At 38.3% G+C, this 23,299-nt stretch overlaps 1 protein-coding gene across 3 annotated transcripts in view; it reads left to right on the plus strand.

The window, feature by feature from the left end:
- LOC144010285 (MAM domain-containing glycosylphosphatidylinositol anchor protein 2) overlaps positions 1-23,299 on the plus strand; it is a 205,230-nt gene that overhangs the window by 13,573 nt on the left and 168,358 nt on the right. For all 3 annotated transcript variants that reach the window (XM_077510538.1, XM_077510537.1, XM_077510539.1), the window contains exons 3-4: positions 6,530-6,674; positions 15,743-15,988. The gene's annotated coding sequence lies outside the window, so the exon portion shown is untranslated. The remainder of the gene's footprint in view (positions 1-6,529; positions 6,675-15,742; positions 15,989-23,299) is intronic.

Here is a 23,299-nt window from a genome sequence, read left to right on the forward strand (position 1 = left end):
TTTGTTCTTTTGTTGTTAGTTAGTTTTGTTAGTTTCTTACCTGGGTTACACACTCACCAACTTCCCCAAAACATATCAGTCATTTAGGTCAACATTCACTCACTTGCTGGCTTGTTGTTTACTCAGCTATCTTGTTAGTTATTTTCCTCACGTGTTTGCATCTCAGCTGTCAATTTAGTTTGTTGTACGCTTCTCATGTATTTCGCTAGTTATATGATGAGTGAATTATCTGGATTACACATGAAATTTTCCCTAAACAGTTATTGGTTTATTATTTTATAGCTTCTTAGTCAGTCAGCTAGTTAGAAATCTGTTCAGTCATTCACTCGCTAAATATTTAGGTAGTTAGATTCTTAGGTAGTTAATAGGGGTGTTAAAAAAATCGATTCGGCGATATATCGCGATACTACATCGCGCGATTCTCGAATCGATTCAATTAAAAAAAAAATCGTTTTTTTTTTTTTTTTTTTTTTGTTCATTCGGTAGTCTTACTGATTCAACGTCTTATCATCATTGCCTTTTTTTTTTTTTGTGTGTGTGTGTGAATCGATTTTGAATCTTCCATTTTTAATGGAAAAATATTCAGCAAAACGTCTGACTTCGGGTTAGGATTCGCACCTTGAGCATGGAAGAATGTTATATGAACGGAACATTAAGCCTTAATATTTTATTTTAATGCTGTTCAAACATGAAACAGATTACAACCTCTATAAGACTGAAATTTCAGATAAATAAATAATACATTTTCATATAAATTTTACACTCTACAAGCTTACTGATTAGTATTTTCTAAATTTGAATGAAAAAAAATCGCAACAATCGACTTGTAAATTCGTATCGGGATTAATCGGTATCGAATCGAATCGTGACCTGTGAATCGTGATACGAATCGAATCGTCAGGTACTAGGCAATTCACACCCCTAGTAGTTAACTTATTGTTTTGTTAGTTAGCGCCTTCTTAGCTAACAATAGGCTCACTAGTAGTAAGCTTATTTAGCTAGTTAGCTAGTTTAGTTAGTGCCTTATCTAGTAATGGTAATTGGTAATAATTTGTTAATTCGTTAGACCTATTTAATATAACAGCGAGTATTGGTCTTATTTAGTTCCTCTATGTACTTGCTGCAGTTAACTTATTTAGCCATTTAGCGCCTTAGTTTATTAATTATTCGACAAAAAAACAAAACACGGTTTTGCACGTCGTCGTCACTCGTCGTCATCCAAATTTTAGTGGCTGAGCCCATTTGCTAATTTTGTTGATACTTTTGATAACCAAAACAGCAGCACCATAAATAATTGTAAGCAGTTGTGAATTGGAGACTGCTTGTTGTAAACAAATTTCGTTAATTTATCATTAACTGCTGTGGCTCGCTTCGGTCTGTATGGAGCGGGCTGCGGTCACTGTGGGCCGGCGGTCTCTGGGATGGCATTCGTCCCTGTCGTGGTTGGCGGTCATCCCTCTCAGTGTGGATGAACTCCTCCTTAGTGCCTTTCCTCACAAGGTTCTTCTGTGCCCCACCATGTTGTGATTTACGTGTGTATCTGTGGGTACGATCATGGAGATATGGGGGGAGGGATGGCTTTTTATTTTTTATTACAATATGGATGTTTTAATTGTTTAGCACTTTGAGTTGCATTTGAATGTATGAAAGGTGCTATATAAATAGTTTGATTTGCTTTGAATTTATCATGGATTATATAGTTTATTTTTCCATAAAACATACACAAAGTTTTGTGGAAACTTTTTTTTTTTTCATAATGATACAATAAATAAAAGATACACACACCTCGATGAAGGTAATAAACCTCCTCAAATGTCAACCCCCCAAAAGATATTAAAAATAAGCAGCCGTGCCAATAAAGCGGCACATCCCTGACCTCAGTCCTTATGAATATCATTATTGGTGTTTGGGCTACCTTTTATTTCCTCGTGAAACGAGGTGTCAAAATAAAAATAATGCATTGAAATGGAAAGCAATCTCATGATGTGTTTTTGATTGACTGAATTTGTGCGTCGACTTTTACATTTCCCCAGTTTCTAGGCCAATCTATCTATCGCCTTCTGTGTCGAGCACCTCGTCTGAGATTTTTTTTTTTCAATATATTTAATACAGAATTGACCAGGGTGTTCTTGAGTTCATCAAGCAGGTATACAGCATGACTTCATTTCAGAGGTGAAATGATGTTCACTGGTATCCATTAAGGCATCATTCGGAAGAAAATTTGCTATTTAAATCACACTTTCTGATATCGTCCTGGATCTTAAAGCACAATTACCGTCATCGTCGCAGTGGTTCGCCTCTTAATTTTCTCCCCTGACGTGATTTAAACATGATTGCAGAGCCGCCACTGAAAATTTAATGGAAAGGTAATTAGCTGAAGGAGAAAAATAGTTCCTTGCAGGAGTGTCTGGAATTTAAATGGAAGCATCCACCTTTTTTTTGTGTGTGTGAAAAGCTTACAGGTACTGAACAAAAGTTGCCCCTCCCCCATTCAGGGACTCCAAAATGTTATTGTCAAATATAAATGAATATTAATCATTGTGTAACTAAAATGAAGGAGAGCTTCTAATCATCTAGTCCACAAATATATGTTGATGGCTTACGACTTGCTTAACCAGGCTTGATTTTTACCACAATAACTTGAGGACGACTTGAGACTTAGTGATGACTTGCACATGTTGCTCCCCCTTCAGTTTTTAAGTAAAGTATTTTTATCCCCAAACAAGCCTATTTCGGTACAGTTTAGCGCGTCACTTTCATTTTCCCGTTGCATTCATCACAAAAATAAGTCTTTTATAGAAATTATAGCAATTATTCCAGGACTGCTGCTTTGCATCACTTTTGATCAGCGTCTTATATGCTTTCTTCTAAGCTTTTTACATGTGAAGGTAATACTGTGTGTTTCATCCACCGCTACCGCGCTAATTCGAATCATGCGGAATGCTGTCAAAGGCACAGTTACGCGTGACAGATCGGCGGAGGCTAACTTGATTAAATCACGCACGGTGGCACAACAAAGACACCAGTATCTTTGGTCTTGTGCATATCAATGACACACTCATAGACAGTCTATGTATGGATATTTTTTAGTATGTATTGTTTCCACTAAACAGCAATTATAGGGAGTAGTTGAAGCATTTTTTTTCCGAATTTGCAACAAATATGTACACATTCGTAATAATTTTGAAAAATTACCTTTGTGAAAACATTTGAGACAGACAATCTTAAGCAAATGTTAAATTTATTGTAAAAAAACAAAAAACATTTTTTAAATGCAGTTTTAGTTTAAAAAATGTGTCTTTTTAATTTATTTAACTATATTTTAACTTGACAAAAAAATACTGCTGCGCTTTTTATTCTGATTGAGAGACTCATTCTGGGCTGTAAGCATATAAATAATGTGCACGCTCGTGTGTTTGAAGTGTGCATCTTACTGTAACATGGAATTGACATCTTGAACGCAAACTTAAATTTAACAATTCTGAGAAAGAAAATTCTATGGTTTTATAAAATGTTACATTTGTATAATCTTTCCTTTTTGTTTTTTAAAGTTTGTTTAAACATGTGGAAAAAATGTAAAAAAATAATAATAATTATATGTAAATTTGAACAAAGTGATAAGAGAAATGGAAACAGTAAAAACTTATTCAAAATGTAAATTGTAAAAATCATGAAACACTAAAAGTGTGAACTAAAAAATACATGTAATTTTCTAAAAAAAAAATGTGCATTGGAAAAACTGTCAAATATTTGTAAAAATAACTAAAAATTACATTAATTTACAGTAAATGTGTAAATGAAAAAAATCATGATTTTTTTTTATTTTTTTAATCAAAAGGACAAGTGATGTTGGTAGTTGGTATCAGTATCAGTGATTTCTCCAGAATTGAGTACTCATATGGGGCATATGCCACGGAAGAGGCGGGACGTGATTTTGCACAGTTTATTTCCGGTCCGGGTTGCGAACGCGCAACCCAGGGGCACAAGTATTTTTGACGCAGCCAACACGTCGCAAACCGAACCGGAAACAAACTGTTGTGCAAAAAACAGTCCCCGTCTCTTCCGTGGCATATACCCCATTAGTATCGTTCTGAAAGTTGTAAAGAATATTCAGTAAAATGTACATAAAAAATTTTTATGTTTTAAAAATTGTAGATGAAAATGTAAACAAAATCAAATGATAAAATTAACTGTACATTAAAAAAAAAAAGTGTAATTTGATTAAATATGTAAATCCGAAAAGACAATGATCCAAAAAGTCTAAATGTAATAATGTGTTAATGTGCATTATAACAAAAAAAGTAGACTATAATTAAAAATAAAATAAATTTGTTTGTCCTGTTGAGGAGAAGCCATCATTCCAGGATTCAGATGCCAGTTGAAAATGTGTTTTGATGCCGTACACCCCATCACTGCCCCCGATTTATTAAAGACTGCAATACGTGTTTTGCCAACAGGGACCAACACATCTTAGGCTCTGAGCATGAAATATAAAAATGGTGCGTGTTTGAAGTGTGCAGCCTAATATAACACGAGCCTAGCATCTTCCTTTTTTTTTTTATATGTGTGAATGCAAAGGATTGGTAAATGACGGTTGAGTAGGAAGTTGCGTATTTTTTTTTTTAATGAGAAGGACCATTGGCCTCTTTCATTTTTGTATTTTTTTTTTGCATATGAACAATAGGTTTTAATCACGCCGGAACAGCAGCGAGTGAGTGCACTCCACTTCCTGTTTGCTGCCGCACGCCACTGAGCTGACTGCAGCCCGTAATGAGCTGCCTGGTGCCTCAGCGGCTCTGATCAAGACTTCCCTGTGATCACTTCCCAGTGTAATCCCTCGTCGGCCGGCTTCCTAGCAGCCAGCGGCCCGCTTCCCATTAGCTCCGCTGCCGTATCGTGCGTGGCCACGTTAACTCTTTCCAGGCCGGATTCATGAAAGGTCCCGGCTACAAACACACACGGCCGCAGACATCGTTTTATAGAACCTCGTATACATTCTGCACCGTCTAATGAGACCTACTTGCTGTACAAGACATGGGGGCGAATAGGAGGCGCAGATAATAACGCAGCCCGTGGAGGTGACCGCTTAGCCTCCAGTTTAAAATGTCACACATTTACATGAATTTCCAGCTGCAGGCTTTAGTGCTGCATGGTGCTGAATATGTGACCCGACACACACCTCACAAACAGCATAGTAACAAACGCGTCAAAATGTCACACTTTACAATATGTGGCCTTAAAAGAGAGCAATTTGTCTGACCGGCTTTGTGGCAATTTGCTTCTTCCTTGACAACCTCACCATGTTTTTGTGTATAGGAACCTCAGATCCAGATACAGGGTTGCAGTTTGTCCATTTTTGACCCAACTGTTTTTAGAGTGAACAAAAAGGCATTAGAAACAAAAGAAAATAACTATTCTATAAGGAGTATGTATTAAGTCCTGGGTTAGCAAAATATTGTCCATGTTTAAATGTAAAATTAGAAAAATTGTAATTGTAAATACATTGGTGACTGTATTAAAAAAAGACAGTGTATAAAAAGTTTGGATTTTTGTTTTTCTTAAAGAAAAAGGTAAATCTCTCAAAAATACTCCATTTATAAAATTATATGAATTTGTTTTTGTTTTTTTTAATGTGCATTTCTAAAAAAATAAGTTGTAATTGTACATTTGTAGAAATTGGTAAGAAGCATTATTATTGAGTGCAATAATTGTGCAAAAAGTCGGTCAAATCAACCGTTCAAGAATTGTCCAGCCTTGGCAGAGGTCTTAGTTATTAAATTACACGTATCAAGCACTAGGGATGTAACGATAAGGGCAGTATCGTGATATTGTGATATTAAAACTGCCACAATATCGTCGTCGTCATGTTCACAATATTTAAAAGGAACACATCTGTTAAAAAGTCAGGTTGATTTCCATTTGTGCAGTTCTAGCACCCTCTGGTGGCTAGTTTATTAGTGCAATTTAATTTTCATTGGGGAAGTTTTGGCTATCTATGCTAATTGTCAGATGAAGGGGAACATAATATACTTGTGAACAGAGTCAATATGTGGAGAAATTCAGTGTGTGCGTGCATTAACAAGTAAGCGCCTCAATATTGCTATTAGAGATTGTAGGTGGTTTATATGCATTGTTATGTATAAAAGCACAATATTGTGCTTTTAGTATGAGCACTTTTTTATATTTAAATTTTTATATTTATTTTAATATCCCCCCCCAATATTGTAATAATTATCGTATCGTGACCAACATATTGTGATATTGTATTATGACGTTTAGATATTGTTACTTCCCTATCAACCACCTGGTTAACAATTTTGAGTGCCACCAGTATTATTTTTATCTTTTAAATTCAATGGCTGCTGCTTCTTTGCACAGCGTTGAAGCCTTGAATGGACGACGGGTCGCTGACGAGGATAAACGATCCCCCGGCCGGGGAGTAGTTGGGATCCCGCGGGCTCGTGAGGTCAGATCTCGCAGTTATGTGGATTAACTTTGGCTTTTTTTTCTTCTCGCCCTCCTCTCTTAGGCCCTTCGCGATTCCCCTGTCCACACGTTGCTGTATCAACACGGCCTTGTGTCCTTGCTGCTGCTGCTGCTGCTGCTGCTGAATTATTCAACAACAGCAATGCTCATATCTGCCCGGGCAGCAGCTTCGCGCAGTGACTTTAACAGTATGTGCAGGGGACCAATAGTCCCCCTCGTAACTTGCTAGTTAATCCACCCCCCTCCCCATCCCTTTTCGAATACTGGGGAGAAAGCAGTTTATTGACAGTGCTAGGGCAACCACACATTTTATTATACAGTACATCCATGCCTTGATACAAGTTTAATTGAAGTCATAAGGAATTCAACTTGTAAGTCAAGGTACCACTGTAGAATTAATAGAATACTGAAATGGATGACAGACAATAATGTCTCTACATTTGATGAGACAGCATATGGTTTGTCCATACTTTTTAACAATTGTCTTTTGTTTAAAAAAAAAAAAAAAAAAAAAAGTTACTTGGGGAAAAAGCATGGACAATTGTATGTTTACTCAGAAGATCTTCCTCACTGCTGTTGTGTGCTGAGAGGTTTGGATCCCAAAGCACAGACACAAATAAGGTTTTAACTATTTATTCACATAACTTGACTAAACAAAAAACAGCAAGAATGTATCGAGCATCACGATGCGCCAAGCCCCCTTGGGCTGCGGAGATGCACAGAGGACAGTGAGCAATAATCCGGCGAACACACACATTTCTCAGACAGCTTATATAGACAGCAAATCGATCCCATTGGTTGTGAATAGAGATATGAGTATCAGTACCGACATGGCATTATCTGATTGGCTGTTAACCCAGTAATTACAGATAGTTCCTGACATCACATAGCATTAAAGATCCTTGACATCATATGGTCTTAAACTAGTTGAAACTAGATGATTGTTACATCAGTACAAAACGGACACTTGACCTCAACTTAACAGGTCATGAACTCAAACCTAACCCAGACATGAGACAAGACCCAAACATTGCTCCTGCATGACTCGAGTCATGACAGTTGCATTCCCGTCATCTGCCCGTTGCGATTTCTGATCAGGAAAATATAGCAAGAATCTCATTGCTTTTGACTCATTTTGATTCAAGATGCCCCCCAACCACCTCAAGTAAGACACTGCACAGCACTGGTCACAGTATAAAAAATGATTTTGTCCTTGTTGCTATTGCTGCATGAATAATTCAGCGTTCCTATCGCAGCCAAGGGGACCAAAGCTCCAACATACCCGACTAGCTAATCCCCACCCTTCACTTCTTTACCACTCCACCATTTCCCACCACTTCTTAACCTCTCTCTGTTCTATTTTTTCCAATCCTGTCTTCTCGAGCCCTCTGCTCGCTATCTGTCAGCCGCTCTCCGATTTCCGAAGGACAGCCACTTTAAACCTTTTGCCCACAGCTCTTTCTTTTCTCGCCTCTCAATATCACACCTCCCTCGCCGTCCCAGCCACGACCTCCGGGGCTGGAACAAATATCCTTTCAGGGAACATTTCAGGGCTCTTTTGCTCATTAAAGCTCATTTCTTTGGGTGGACAAATGGACAGACTTCAGCCCGCGTTCGCACCACCCCGATCGATGTGTTTATACTCTGCGTTTGTTCATCAGAGTTTGTATATAAAGAAAGGAGAGGATCGCTTTTGAATGTAAAGGTTTCGTTATTACCATATCCTATTGATTTTGAATAGTATCAGATACCCGCAGGAGCCGCACACAAAATTTAATTCCATTTTTGTGCAATATTGGACACAGTAGCGGAGGTCAAAATGCCAAACTAGTACATTGCAAGTTAAAACTGATTTTCTCAAACTTTCAGGGACGGAATATTACTGATTTTGAAAGATTTCAGAGACACAAGGTGGCTACTGAAACAACTAGTTGCAAACTCATAATTACAGGGATTATTGCTCAATGACAGAGCAAGAATCCTCTCATTCATTCAATTATAGTTGACATAAAATGTTAAAATGTCCATGAAGTCAAAGAAGAAAAGGAGTGAGAATCGTATTCATTTGAAAGTTTCTGATTTTCCAAGGTAGACAAGTTCCAAAAGTATGTTTATTTTCAGCGATACACATCAGTTCCAATTTTGTTCAGATTTTCTCCACATTTTCAGGAATTATTTATTGATCTTGTAGCAGGAAAATTATTGACTTTGAAGAACAGCAGACACAAGATGGCTGTCAGTATCGCAGTCAAACCACCAAGTCCGTTTTGAGGACTCTTAGCAGTGCCCATTTTGTACAGATTTCGTAAGACTTTGAAGATTATTAGTATTATCTTCAATTCTATCGAGTTTGACATAGGATTTACGAAGTTGCAAAAATGTTGCTCATAAACCAACTTAAAATGGCCCAGAAGTCAATCCAGTGTTTCTTTTCAGCACTCACAATTTTGTGCAGATATTTCGTCAACTTTTCAGGGGATGATTAATCTTGGTCAGGGCAAGGTTTGTTCTTTTTCTTTTTTATTTTATTTTATTTTTTTTTAAATTAGATCAGATTTATGACTACTCCAATAGTGAAGGTAAAATGTCAAACCAACTCTTCTCCGTTCTCATTGTTCTACTGACTGACATTTGACTGACGATTGATTCAATGTAAGTTTAAAGGTCATGAATAATCAATTTTTTTTCCTCAGCGTAGCTTAGCAGATGTGCATGAATTATCATATTTGTATGAACCTCTCACCTCCCCCGTCCCATAATCTTCCATCATTTTTGTCACATTCATCAGCCCTAGACGTAATCGGTCCATCGGGCCATCTCCTTTTAATTAATTTGCCGACGCGGTAAACATGGCACTCACTGTGTCGCTGCGGCACTTTGAAAGAAACGCATAAAAAACACAAAATGGACTTTTATTCACTGTTTTTATGAAGCCATTAAAACATTTCAGGGCGCTGAAGAGGGAAGGTAAAAAAGAAGCAGCGAGATGAAAGTGTTGTCACTTTTGATTGTAAACCACAGAAATGTGGGTCACATTGACACATACACACCATAGAAAATAATTAGTCGGGATGATTCATCGATCCAAGGTGAGGAAGATAACATGTAATTCACTAATGGAAGACCAGTGAAGAACATCAGAGAGGAACAGCTGGAAGACTCCGCTTTACTCACCTTTACTACTATGTTATCACAACAGCTCGCTAATGGAAGTCCTCAGTTGTATTGGAAAGATATTCATCATGACACTTTGGCTAAAATGATGCAGTAATGCATTTTGGACGGAGCAATTTCCCCCTGCAAACCCACCAAGAGCAATTTGTTCCAGTTTTTATACTGACTCGTTTGTTTTTTTTACCTCGACTTATAAAAACTGAAGAGTTCACACTACCTGCAAGAACAGCTTGTCTCTTGGGGTTAACGTTCTAAATGGAGAGTAATATTTCTTTCTAGTGGGTGACTAACTAAACTATCTAACTGACTGACTACCCGAGGAACAACTGGATCTCTAAATACCTATTTAACTTATTAACAAAACATAACCCGTGTTCTTATTTATTTATTTATTTATTTATTTATTTATTTATTTATTTACAGCAAGGTAACTACATAACTAACCAAACAATTGCTATCTAAGTTACTAAGGAGCCAACTAATCTGCTACTTAACTCATTTACAAAAAGAAAACGTTTTTTTTTTTTTTTTTTTTGTATAATCCTGGTAACCAACTACAAAACAGACAATTGCTAGCTACACAACTAAAAAGCTAGCTACCTAGCTAGTTATAACCAAGATAACTATTTAAAAAAAAAAATTAATTGTGTAATCCTGGTAACTATGCAACTGATACAATTGCTAGCTAAGTAACGTTAAAAAAAAAAAAAAAAAAAAACTGACTTAACTAACTCACTAACAACATAAGAAGGTAGCTAACTTACTAAAGCGAGAGAGCCAACAGCTAACTACCAAGCTAATTATTTAACTCGCTCTCTAAATTCTCCTGTATCTTTATCCTTTGTTCACTTTTTTTTTTTTTTTTTTTTTTTTTAATTAACCCAGGTAACTGTCTACATAACTAATGACACAATTGCTAGCTAATTCGACGTCCGCTAGCCAGAGGCAGAGCTGCAGTGGGTTTGCTTGAAGAGTAGCAGACAATTAAATTTGTTGTTCCTTAAATAATGCTTTGTGTGGGAACTGCCTGTGGTCCTTATACTGAAATGAAAATATATGGAATTAAAATAACAAATATGAAAAAAAATCTTGGGGTTTACAAAAATAAATACATTCTATTTAAAAAACAAACAAACTAAACAATAGCTCAAAAAAGATCAAGAGATTTTGAGGTGACAAACAGTATGCAAGCAATTTGAGTTTACATTTACGGCCTGGAAGTTTTTTTTTTTTTTTTTTTAAATAATGACATTTATTTTTATTTTTAAGTTGACGTACTGTATTGTAGGACCTAAATTTTGTCGTAAATTGAGGGCCACTGGTAAACAACATTAGCTGAGAGTGCTTCAGTTCGACTATAACCCCGAGTGCCTCATCTTTCCTTTTTCATTTGAAACCATGCCTCGCTAAGGCTTGAGCTTAACAAGCATTTAATTGTTTAGATCGATGCTTTTTTCCTCCGCTCCTCCGAGACCGTGCAAGCCAAATCCTCCTCCTGAAGGTTGTAGTACCCCCTTTTTTGTTGTTGGTATCTTACACGCATCCCATTCATCAGAGAGTGTTTCTGCAGAGGCGTCTTGCTTGATCGCCAGACCGAGCACCGGCATCACCTTTGCCTCAGACGCAACAATGCTTGTAGGGCTACCTAGCGTTGGCGTGCGAGACAGTGCCGTGAGGCTAATTTGGTTTATAAGGAATATTCTTGTTAATAATTGACTCCCACCGGGGGAGTGCGAGGAGGAGGAGGACTTCTTACTCAATAAGACTACGAATGAGCTTTTAATCTGATAGGATAATGGAAGGAATTTAGAGGATGCTTCCACTGACAGGTGAGCCTTAGTATAGCCAGGGTAAATGTATACGTGATGCAAGAACTGACAGTTATTCATTGATGCGTTAATTGTACAATATCATGGTGGTACAACACCACTGCTTCACCTGTCTTTATGATAGTAGTTTGAATGGATTTGTTGACCACTAGGGAGTAGTCGAAATAAGTGGCTAACATATGTGATATATTGCCACCATTTAAATTGATTTGAATGCAACTCCATAATGTAGTCTGTGATAACATGTTGGATCGCAACTCAGCTTCTTTTTGAGGGGCTAGCTAAATGGTTGTGCACTTGTCAAATGTGGTATCTCGACGAAACCTTTGAATTCAAGACTAAATATCTCATTGCTATATCAGTGAGTCTTGAAAGAAAAGACAAACATAACAGAAAACAGCCACTCAAACCCATCCTGGGATCATGTAAACAATTTGAGATCGAGACATGTAAGAGTTGCATTATCTTTACAGTTTATGGCATTTACTAGCGATTATCGGCGCCGATATTTGACTTGTTGACAAATATCGGCATCGGCCTTTTTACAAATCTGAAGGCCAATAAAGCTGGAATCAAGTTATCCCATTAAATAATTAAAAAAATAAATTTATAAATTATGTTGAAATTTTGGAAAACTTTATTTACGGTAGAAAACTTTAGAAAACTTATTTAGCATTTATTTATTTATTTATTTATTCACTGCACTTTTTAATTTATTAAAAATGATACTTGAAAAAAAATGTAGAAATTATGTTGACATTTTGGAAAACTTTATTTACAGTAGAAAACTTTAGAAAATTTATTTATTTACTGCAAACACTGGGAGGTCCCAACACTTTTTAATTTATATAAAAATAATAATAATAATAATAAAATGAATACATTTAGAAATTGTTGAAATTTTGGTAAACTTTATTTACAGTAGAAAACTATTTACTTGCTTGCTTAGTTTTGAATTTAGCTTATCACATGCTGATGACCCTGGAAGTTCCCTACATTTTCTACAATTTGTGTTAAAATTTTTAATTAAACAAAACTGTCTATTATTTATATGTTTAAAATGAAAAGAAAAGTTTATTATTATTAGAATTTTTTACACTATTATTTTCTCTTTTACTGCAAATGATATCGGCTTGAAATATCGGTTATCGGCCTCCTTGACGACTAATAATCGGTATCGGCATCGGTCCTGTAAAAAAACGTATCGGTCTATCATTAGCATTTACTAATGAACACTGTCTTGGGAATTGGGAGTGTCCTTAGACTGTGTGAAAGACTAAAATCCAGACCTTTAACAACTTTTTGGATATTACCTGATGTAGATTGGACTCCTTTGGTACCAAGTCTATGAGAAAAATTCTGGAACAATTTGTGGTGTCGAGTTATAGTCTGGTCGAGGCTCCTCAAAATGGACGGGAATTTTTTTAACGAACACCTGACATGCTTTTCAGGAGAATGATCAGACTCATAGGTGGTCTCATCCCAAAAAAGTAGACCCCCGCATCCGGCACATAGAGGATCCGCTGGCATCCTGCCATTGGTTTGTCCAGACCCGAATATAGTGATCTATTCAGAGACATGGGAAAAATGTTGATCTTGGACAACAGATCCTGGTAACAGGTAACAGCATACTGGCCGATTGGCAGATGAGACTTGCGTCATTGTCCATATGTCCTATCCAAGCTGTAGATTAATAGACTGAGAAATGGACTTGTTCAAGTTACGATACTGTGAGAAACCATTGTAGTGGAAAACTGAGCAAGAACAGTGTTCCATAAAGCAAAGTCCCTGATGTCATGTTCCCTAGAGTTCTGGGAGCTTCTTCGTTGGTTCTTGTGCTCACTTCTACCGTGAAAATTTTGGAGGCTCCACAATGTCTGTAAAAATTCCATCAAGACACCTTGTCTGACTTATCTGTTCATTGCTGTGAAGAAGCAAAATGTCAAGCATAGGTCTTAACAGAGCACCATGGCTTAGCTGGTCGCTCATTAATGAAAGGGGGTGTCAAGAAAAACACCTGTTCCTCGTGGTGTGCAATGCTCACGCCTGGGGTGAATGAGTTCTTTCCTGTGTGGGCGTTTGCGTGTACGCATTTTTAATCTTAAAGCCTGTGACATTTAGTTTAGTCAGGTTTGCACTAAAGAATTGCTCAAACCCATCAAACATTAGAATATAGCACTAGGAGGCCATTATTGAGGAGTCAGTAAAATACAGTAATTTAAAAGTCCTTTTCCAGTATTAACAATAGTCCATCTTAGTGTTGATCTACCACTTGACCTTTACAGAAAGTGAAACGTAAATAATATTTACTGTTTTTCTCCACTTTGCAGCTTGAACGTTTTCTTCAAGTGTTGAAGTGCTTCTGTGTGGAATTTTTGTCCATTTGTAACATCCGAGGTCATTGATGTTATACGTAACTCCTCAAATCGTACTTTTATTGGCCTTATTTTGCGAGAGAGTACAAAAGGCTCTTGCACCTGATTATTCCCACTCATTTGGAAGCAAACAATCATCCAAATCCAAAATGTCTCACTAGGATGTACAGTTACCGTAACCCTCCTGTTATATCGTGGGTCAAATCGACCCTTCCCCTGCTTAGCTTTATCAATATACGCAATTCACATTGTCATGGTTCATTTAATAGATTTGTTAATAATAGGATTTTAAAAACTGTTTATTTATTTATTCTTTTGACCGTTTTTCTAGTATTTTTGGATGATTAAACAAGTCATAAGTTAGTTGGATCCAGGAATATAATTGCAGGGGAATTATCAAAAACAAAAGTGCGCTCCTTATGTAAAGGGCCGTGTTGGAACTTTTGTGCTTTTAGGTTATACTGTATATGTAAAATTTAATTGATTATAACTAGTGTTGTTCCGATACCGTTTTTTGGCCCCCGATACCAATCCCGATACCCAGCTTTGCAGTATCGGCCGGTACCGATACCTATGTTTTTTTTTTTCTTCCTCAACATGAAAAAGCTGTCCTGCCATTGGTTCAGAGCATTCAAGGGCCAATAGGATATCTTAGATCGGCATGCAGTGGACATGTCACATATCAGTGAATTTCGTACACGAGCAAGACACAAGATGCTGCATCCAAAATCCTATATTAGAGTTGGAATTAATGGTATCGGCATGTTACTTTTGAGTACTCACTGATACTGATACCACTGTTTTAATGCTGTATCGGCGCCTCTGCCGATACCAGTAACGGTATCGGAGCAACACTAATTATAACCATAATGCATTGCATTTTGAGCACTACTTGGAGAACTCACCGAGTTGTCACTCTTGTAGGAGATCAATTACATTTCTACCAAGTCCATGAACTTCTGGATTTATAGCATTCTGACAAAAATATGTAAAACCGATTTTATAGTTAACAACGAAAGATTAGGGTTAAGGATCAGCGCTCTCATCCAACCTCGTATTGATTAATTCATTGATCGGCCTGTATAAACATATACAAAGCAATCTGCTTATTTGCAAGCAAACTGGAAAACTGTCTACCGGAGCAAGGGGATCGGTCGCCCAAGCCCCGCAGTCGTGCTCCAGTGCGGCTGAAATGCAAGAGGCTCATTAGGCCCACAGTTCCCCGATGAGACATTTAATTACAAGCTAGCGGTACTCGCCTTGCATTCCAACGTTCGTTACCGCCGTAGCAGAAGCTCTATATCATGTCGCCATGTGGGTCAGTGAAAGTTTGTCTCAAGTGTAGTGGTATTGTCAAGTACAGTGAACCCTTACTATTCATGGGGGTTTGGGACTAAGTCCTGACACGAATAGTGAAAAATTGGTTATAATTGCCTATATTAATAGTTAAAACTGTAAATATACCCATGAATTTACACCTGCATATGGTATTAAACTCCTTTTTATTCTATATACATATAATGAATTGACTCATGAATTCTGGCCCACAACTGTTGGTCTTGAGGCACTTACCGTTATATCTGATCAGTTGTTAACTTCTTGAGGGGTTTACAACTCTGATTTCTCTGCCGCAACCTCACACGGAGCCTCACCTGTCTGTCAGACCTCTAGTGGAATTTTCCATCACTGTGCTGTTCGCTGTCGAGTCAGCCAACCATAACAGCAGCAGCAGCGTGTTTAGGCCCTAAACGCACTGCTGCTGCCCTAAACATTAGGGCATTACAGTGAGAGCATAAAATGACATAGACATGATTTGGTATGTTTTTTCAGTGAATAGTTATTTAGAAAAATTGTCTGGTTTTGGCTGTATATTTGCAGGGTTTGACACATCGGGATGCAGATGTGCTTAGTAGACACCAATGCTGCAGTGGAACGTCCCTCATGCAGACGTCACCGTTCCAGCGGGGGAAAAAATGGAATTATAGAGCCCTTAATTCGTTTGGGTAATCCCGCCTGTCAGATGCTATGGAGAGAAGTCATCTCCCAGGACCACAAACATCAAGTGGCAAGCGTCATCCAATTAACAGGCCAGGCCAGAGTGACTGGGATTTACTGGCCTAAAAGGTAACAACACGCACTAGTTAGTTGTGGGATTTACAACAGTGGGAAAAAAATAATCTCTCGGTGATTCCCTGCTGCTGCCAGATCCTGGGGAATTAAAAAGTAATCAAATTCCACTCACTTTTACCATAAACGATGGAAACGCCTACAAGCTCAATTTATTATTAATAGTGCTCATGCTAAAGGGAGTTGCGAAAAAGTTATTAGCGAGAAAAGTGTTTGAGAAAAGTGTGAGAAAAGCGCCTGCATGTGGTGGGAATACAAACATCCAAGTAAGCAGAAAGGTACACCGACAGCAATATTTTAGCCGCAGCAATAAAAAAATTTCCGGAATCAGCATGTCGTAATATTGTTGTCGTTGCAATCGATCCATGCGTCTGTCTAGTCATCCATCCACCTGTCTATTGTCGGTATCAGGTGAAATCCTCACAGTTCTAAAATGACAACTTTTTTAGAAATAAAAAAATAAAATAAATAAAATAAAATAAAATAAAAAAAACATCTTTCTCAAAGATGGGGGGGGGGGGGGGGGGGGTTGCTCCTCTGCTGCAGCCCTTGGAATGTCCTCATATCGATCGACCAGTCATTTAGGACTTTTCCCGAGCTTCATGACGCCTAACACGCCCTGACTAGATCATTTCCCTACACTTTTCTTCAAATGTTTGAGAGCCCTAAGTGATACAAAAAGCCCCTAAACTGACTAAACAGTCGTAATCTGCTGATTTTCATCTGCATGTAAATTCACCTTTGTGGCTAATGGGCTTTCTTTCTGCCAAACAAATAAACAAACAAACAAACAAACAAGCAAACAAACAAACAAAAACAAAACTTGCGCTCTTCTAGCTAGCTACTTAGCTTTGAACGCTAGTTTTCTAAGATATCTAGCTAGTTTGTCTCTCAATTTATTAGCTTGCTTGTCAGACCTTCAAGAATTTTCTGTCACCCTTCTGTTCACTGTCAAGCTGGTGGACAGACCTCCGCTAGCATGGTTCCTTAGAAGGAACAAGGCCTTTAGCGTTACAGAAAGAGTATAAGAATGAAAGTATAGGCACAAATGTGTGGTTTGTAGTCGTTGATTCACCAATCAGCAAGGTTTTATTCTGACAAAAAAAACATGTCATGTTAGGACACTTGGGAACTGTTTTAAATTGTGGAAAAATGCAAGCCGTCAGGTATCAAGACAGGCTTTGTGTAAATTGCGCACATGCTGCATAAAGGCACAATGTGACGACATGACAAATTTGCTCTCGCTGCGTGCCAATCATCTGCCACCAGCCAACCAGACCGAGGCGGTTTGATGCCACGCAAATCCGCAAAATGGACTACATTCGCAAAAAACAAGCTGCCACCAGATTTGAGCCCATTTTATAATAGACAAGGTTGCGCAACAAAGTTGTCAAGGTTGTTTCTGAAGGTGCCTGATGAGGATGCATAACAAAGTTTATTATTTTAAAACAATGTTTCATTATGATTTTATTCAACATAGTGATATTTTTATTTCTTCAAACAGGTAGAGGAAAAAATATGTTTTTCAGGGGACGGATTAATGGCATTTAAATGAATTTCAATGGGAAAATTGATATTATATATAAGTCAATTGAGTTACCAGCTTGTTTGGAATGAGTTCAAAGCGTAAATACCACTGTATATGCTCAAACCATTCCATATTCACTAACTTGGAAAATTGATTGCCACTCAATTTATTTGAGGCCACATTTCACAAACATGCTACTGTTATTGTTAAAACACATTTCTACCAGGCACTTTTGATGGACACCTAACTTAATTTGGGAAGGAGCAAGGGTACACGTGCAAAGCTGGCTGACAAGCCTCTGACATAGTTGACATGGCAACAAAGGGGACAACAAGCATGGCTGTGGGTGACACCACAGCCATCCAACCAACGTCCTTCAGTGACATGAAAACGCAATCTCACAGTAAGAATCTGGCCTTATTGATGGCTAATTGCGCTTTAAGTTCCTCCCGTCAGTCTTCCAATCTAATCAAGCGGTAAATTAATATTTCAAAATGGTATTTTTTCCGGCTCTCTGTTCGCATGATAATGAGAAAGGCGTAGCTGATGTGCTCTTTAATTATCCCCGTTCACAGCTTCTTTGTGCCACTTCACAGAAGCGAATTAGTGCACAGCTATTGTATTTTTTTTACATATAGAATCATACACACGGTATGATACATAAAAAAAATGTATCCGGTGATCTTGTTGTATTGTGTAGGTGGCACATGCGGTGAACAAAACACAAATGCTAATGCTAATCTGTGCACCGAACCACACTGCTGCTCTGCTTAGCTTTTGGCTTTGATAGTGTTTGCGTGTCATGTCTCCATCTGTTACGGTCAAACAATTTCCTGCTTCCCTCCTCCACTTTCCTCATTCCAAAATCAATACCTAGGAGGAAGGGGGAAGGTGACAAGATATCTCCTGTTTGATACCAGTATTTACCTCAAATGGACTTGACATCTCATTGTTAACAGGATTCAGTATTGACAGTCTACATAAAAGGCTCGCATCACATTTACTATTTTCTTTGCAGTTCCATACTGCCTTAGAATTTATCACTTTATCTCCCAATTGACACTGCTGAATGATTTCTGAGAGTCAAAGAACATAGAGTATCTAATTTTGTGTTTGAATTCAATGCACATTTCTTCCCTGTCTGCGTTCTGTACGTAAGCTTTTGTCTATCCCTCCTTCAACCTTGTGTGGAGGATACGCATTACAACGCGATCACTGACAATAGTATGACTCCTCTCCAGTTTCAGCAGTTGTCTAAATCCCCTTTTACAGAAATCTTAGTCCCGTGTACCAATCCATCTGTACTTTTACTTTGTCTCACAAAAGGTTGCAGAATTTACACAGTTCTAGGTGCGATATAGAAGTTAGGGCTTTTCAGAAGTTGCATCTGTATTCCAGCAAGCCCCGGTGCTTTATTTTTTATTTTTTTTAACATTTTACCGGTAATTGCTTGATATGGCTGCAAAACTCATATTGGAATTTTTAACTTCCACTATGTCGACTTCCAATTCTTCTTCTGGATCTTGCTGGTTTCAAATAGTTTGGAAGTGTTCCATGCATTTCTTCTTCTTCTTCTTCTTCTTCCTCCTTTTTTCAGGGTGTCAAACTTTGTTCCCCTTGATTGTAAAACATCCAATTGTGTACAATAGGATGTCAGAGCAGGGCATTTCGTGCACCTGGTCTCCTTTCGGCTTTGTCCAGATGCAGTTACTTTGCACTAGCAAGCTGTATTTCTTTATCCAGTCCAGAATATGCACGTTTTTTTTTTCTTGTGGCTTCCATAGCAATACACGTTTTTTTGACCCAGCTGACCCTCCCCACTTCTCTTTCGTAGACCAGCATGGTGATGTTATATAAACAATTAAAGTAAATGTTCTCAGACAGTTTCTCGCTCTGACACAAAGCGACTTGCACCATTGATTACTAACAGTGGGACCTCCTACTCCTTATCCATCCCCCTTTTCCTTGGGAATGGACATCCAATCACACGAGAGAGCAAGAAATGCAATTAGCTCTTCGAGGAGCAACACAGCAGTGACATACGAACACCATGGAGACTGTGTAGAGGAGAATGTACATATGAGCAAATGAAGGTGCTGCATGGAAAAGCTTGGTCAATACCCAAAAGAGTCAGGATGGCCCGTCTACACTATCCGTCCAAAACAGCTTTGCCACCCACGCCGCAGCACTTTTAATTAGACCCCGTGCATTACGGCGTCCTCTCTAGCACTTTGCAAGTTTCGGACAACGGCCCTGCAGGGGCAACCGGGAAGCTGAGGGATGCAGGGTGGGCGGGTAAGGTGGGATGTCGGAGCGTGGTGTGGAATGCGTGTGCGGCTCACCTTGAAGTCAACGAGGAGAGGTTTTCATACGCAGCCACACGGATAATGAGCAGCTGGAGTTTTGGTGATTTCCTGTGAGGGCGACATAAAGAGGAATCAGCAGTCTTCAGGACTCATTATCTCGATGCTGCTGTCACTGCATTAAAAGTAGCGGTCACTAAACCTCTCACCACCAACTCCCCCCCCCCCCCCCCCCCCCCAAAACCCCCCCAAAAAAACACCCTGACAAGCTCAAGCAAGCAAACATACGTGCACATTTTTTAGTTTGCCAACAACCTCAATGACATACAGTAATTCCAAGGGTGGGGCCTGACAATAGAGACATGAGACCGTCTTTTGGTTCGAAAGGCCTCGATACAACAATCCGAAGTCGGAAGTCAGGAAGTGTCCAAGCGTCAGTATATGCTGAAGGCGTATCAGGCTAGAAGATGGATTATCATTAGGGAACAATGAGTGATACATAATGGTGCCAAAGTAGTTGTTTTTTCTGATATCTGTAGGTGTTACACCCCTATATCGAGGTTCATCATTTGCACCCACTAGATTGTGTCATTTGATAGATTTTTACGAGGGACGGGCGAGTACCGATACAGGTATTCGTATCGGACCGACACCTGGCCTTATTTTAAGGTATTGGCACTTGTGACGGCGGCCGATGCTCGTATCACGATTTTGAACTTGTAGCTACACGTTAGAAATGGTAAAAATAGAAAATGACCATTAACTTCATTCAGTTTTAAGATATATTGGGATATATAGGTAATTCTTTACAATTATCTGTTATTGTTTTTTTTTTTTGGGGGGGGGGGGGGGCAGGAGGATTTTATATATCAAAAGTTCTAGTCAAGTAGTATTGGTACTTGATATTGCTACTAGTGATTGCACAAGTGTTTAGTACTTGAACTGGTATTGGTCTGGGAAAAAAGTGGTATCGAACATGCCTAATAAAAATTGAATGGTCAGCATTAAATTAGTTATCGTGTTGCTGAATTAAGCATCTGCGAATCCAGCACCCAACTCGAAAGTCATAATAAACCAGCCGCACAATAAACCTAAGAGTAATAGCTGCAACCATGAATATGAACATGTGAGATTCCTGTCTGAGGTTTGCGTCACACTCAAAGGTCCATAAAGTATGTGCTCAGTGTATCTGTTCGGGATGGAGGTATGGCACATTGAATTTAATCATTGATACGGCGAGGATGAACGATGACGGGTTAGGTCGAGTCATGGATATGCTCATCCGGGTGGGCCAAGCTGAATGTCAGGTCAGCAGTTGACCTTGCAAAGACATACAATAGTATGCAACAATGTATCAATGAAATCTGCAAATAGATAAAATATGACTATTGATGGAGCTTTCACTATATTGTGAGCTACTGGCATTGGCACAAACTTTAATAATTCACGCACACACAAAGTATGAATACATTTGTATAATGTATGATAATATGAAGGTTAGACTTGAATTCTACACTCAAGGACCATTTAGTAGATTTCTCCCCGGATTTCTGGACTTGCTCTCAAGGCCCTTTCGTTGGAACTGTGTGCAGTCATCCCATTATAACAATTTCTGCTTTAAAAATGATACTTTTAACCGTCGGCGATGAAAACTTGTAGATGTATATTGGTAAATTGTTGGTACGAAACCTCATCTAGTCAATGAGCACTTACAATGCAAAGGACAATGGATGTAAAAAGATTCTCGGGGTTTGAATTTTTAGCCAAATCACACACCTTTCATGAAAATCGTAGTGTAAAGTTAGGAATATCAGCACACTATGCTATTTAACAAGGGAACTATGCTAGTTAGCAATCTCAAGAAGCCGGACCAGGGTGCCAATACATTCACTAATATACAATAGCTGTTTACGCAAAGTTCTTTGCGACTACTCCTTTTTACTCATATTGTACACAGTCACACTGAAAAGACATTTCGTGACAATGGAGCGGCCTTGAAGGCAATGCTTTGACGCTAACGCCTCATGAACTTTATGCTTGTATAAATGAATGTGGATGTTGAATGCATGCGTGACAAAATGTCTACCACAAAATGGAAGGACAAAACTCATGAGTGCCACAATGTTGCTGCCCTGAAGACCTTTATGTGAATTAAAATCTTTTACAACTAACCTGTAGGCTATATTTTACGTTACTATCAAGGTCCAATACATTTTAGAGTTTTCAAATGATTTAAATTCTTAAATAAATAAATTTTTCAGTTAAAAAAAAAAGCCATTGTAGAGTCTTCAACAAACCTATCACATTTGTTTGACACTGTCAGAGACACAGTATCAAAGAACTATCTTTCATTGAGTCTCAAGGACTTTTCACACTGCATCAGTTTCTTGTCGTTTGCCACAGGACAAGGTGCCCATATTTGATTTGCATAATAGCAGCCAATCAGGAAGTGGCACCGAGTTTTTTTTTCCCTTGCTGGTTGGTCTATTGCTGTTGGCACTCTGAAATCACTCTGCCAGCCTCTCTTCTGTTATCCCCTTTTCAGTACAAGTCAGCATCGCAGTCACCCACCATGTGCATAGCAGTTTCACATTACAAGGCCTTTCCTCCTTCTGTTCTCTTTGCACATATTTCAGTGCGAAAATGTTTTAACATCCATGTTTAACATACAAGCCAATTTACAGTCATCAACAAATCTATGAATCTACCATGTTTTTCTAAACATGAAATGTATTGACTTGAAGTCTTCAATAAGCCTTATGTTTTCATGAGCGCTTCAGAAAACTTCATGAAAGAAACATTTGTGTTTTTAAACATCAAAGACAACTCACTTTACAGCAACCCCAACCTAACGCATCAAAGACAGTGTTAAAGTAATACGCAAAGAACAAGCTTTAATGAACATCAAAGACTTGTAAGTTTCCTACTTTTGAAGATGACGATTTAGAGTTTTCAATTAACTTTTAAAAAATGATGAATTTATGGAAATGGACAAAAATGACTCATTGACAGAAGGCAGAAAGCGGAAATAATTCATAGATAGACCAAAGGAAAAGGCAGTGATTCATCATGCCAATTGGGAGCCATTCATATTGAAACACATTATTATTATTAAAGCCTGCGAAGTACAGTCAGTGCCCAAATCATTCAAACTCTCCCATCTGTCTGTCCGTGTGTCTTTGCATGCCTTTGATAAGCATCAAATGAGTGGTGCATCTGGTTTGTTTAGTCTATGGAAAAATACGAAACAGTTTAGCAGTGTGTTGCGGCGTAGTGACATAGCAGCTTTTGTGATAGGAACAACTTTGGAATGATACTTGATCACGTTATCTGCACTTTATCATGAAATGTTACATTTTAATATATCACCAATACTTGGGAATCTGGCGGCACGGTAGTTGAGTGGTTAGCACGTCCGCTTCCCAGTTCTGAGGTCTCCGGTTCGAGTCCAGGCTCGAACCTTCCTGGGTGGAGTTT

Source organism: Festucalex cinctus, chromosome 21 (assembly GCF_051991245.1).
Source record: "Festucalex cinctus isolate MCC-2025b chromosome 21, RoL_Fcin_1.0, whole genome shotgun sequence".
NCBI lineage: Eukaryota > Metazoa > Chordata > Actinopteri > Syngnathiformes > Syngnathidae > Festucalex > Festucalex cinctus.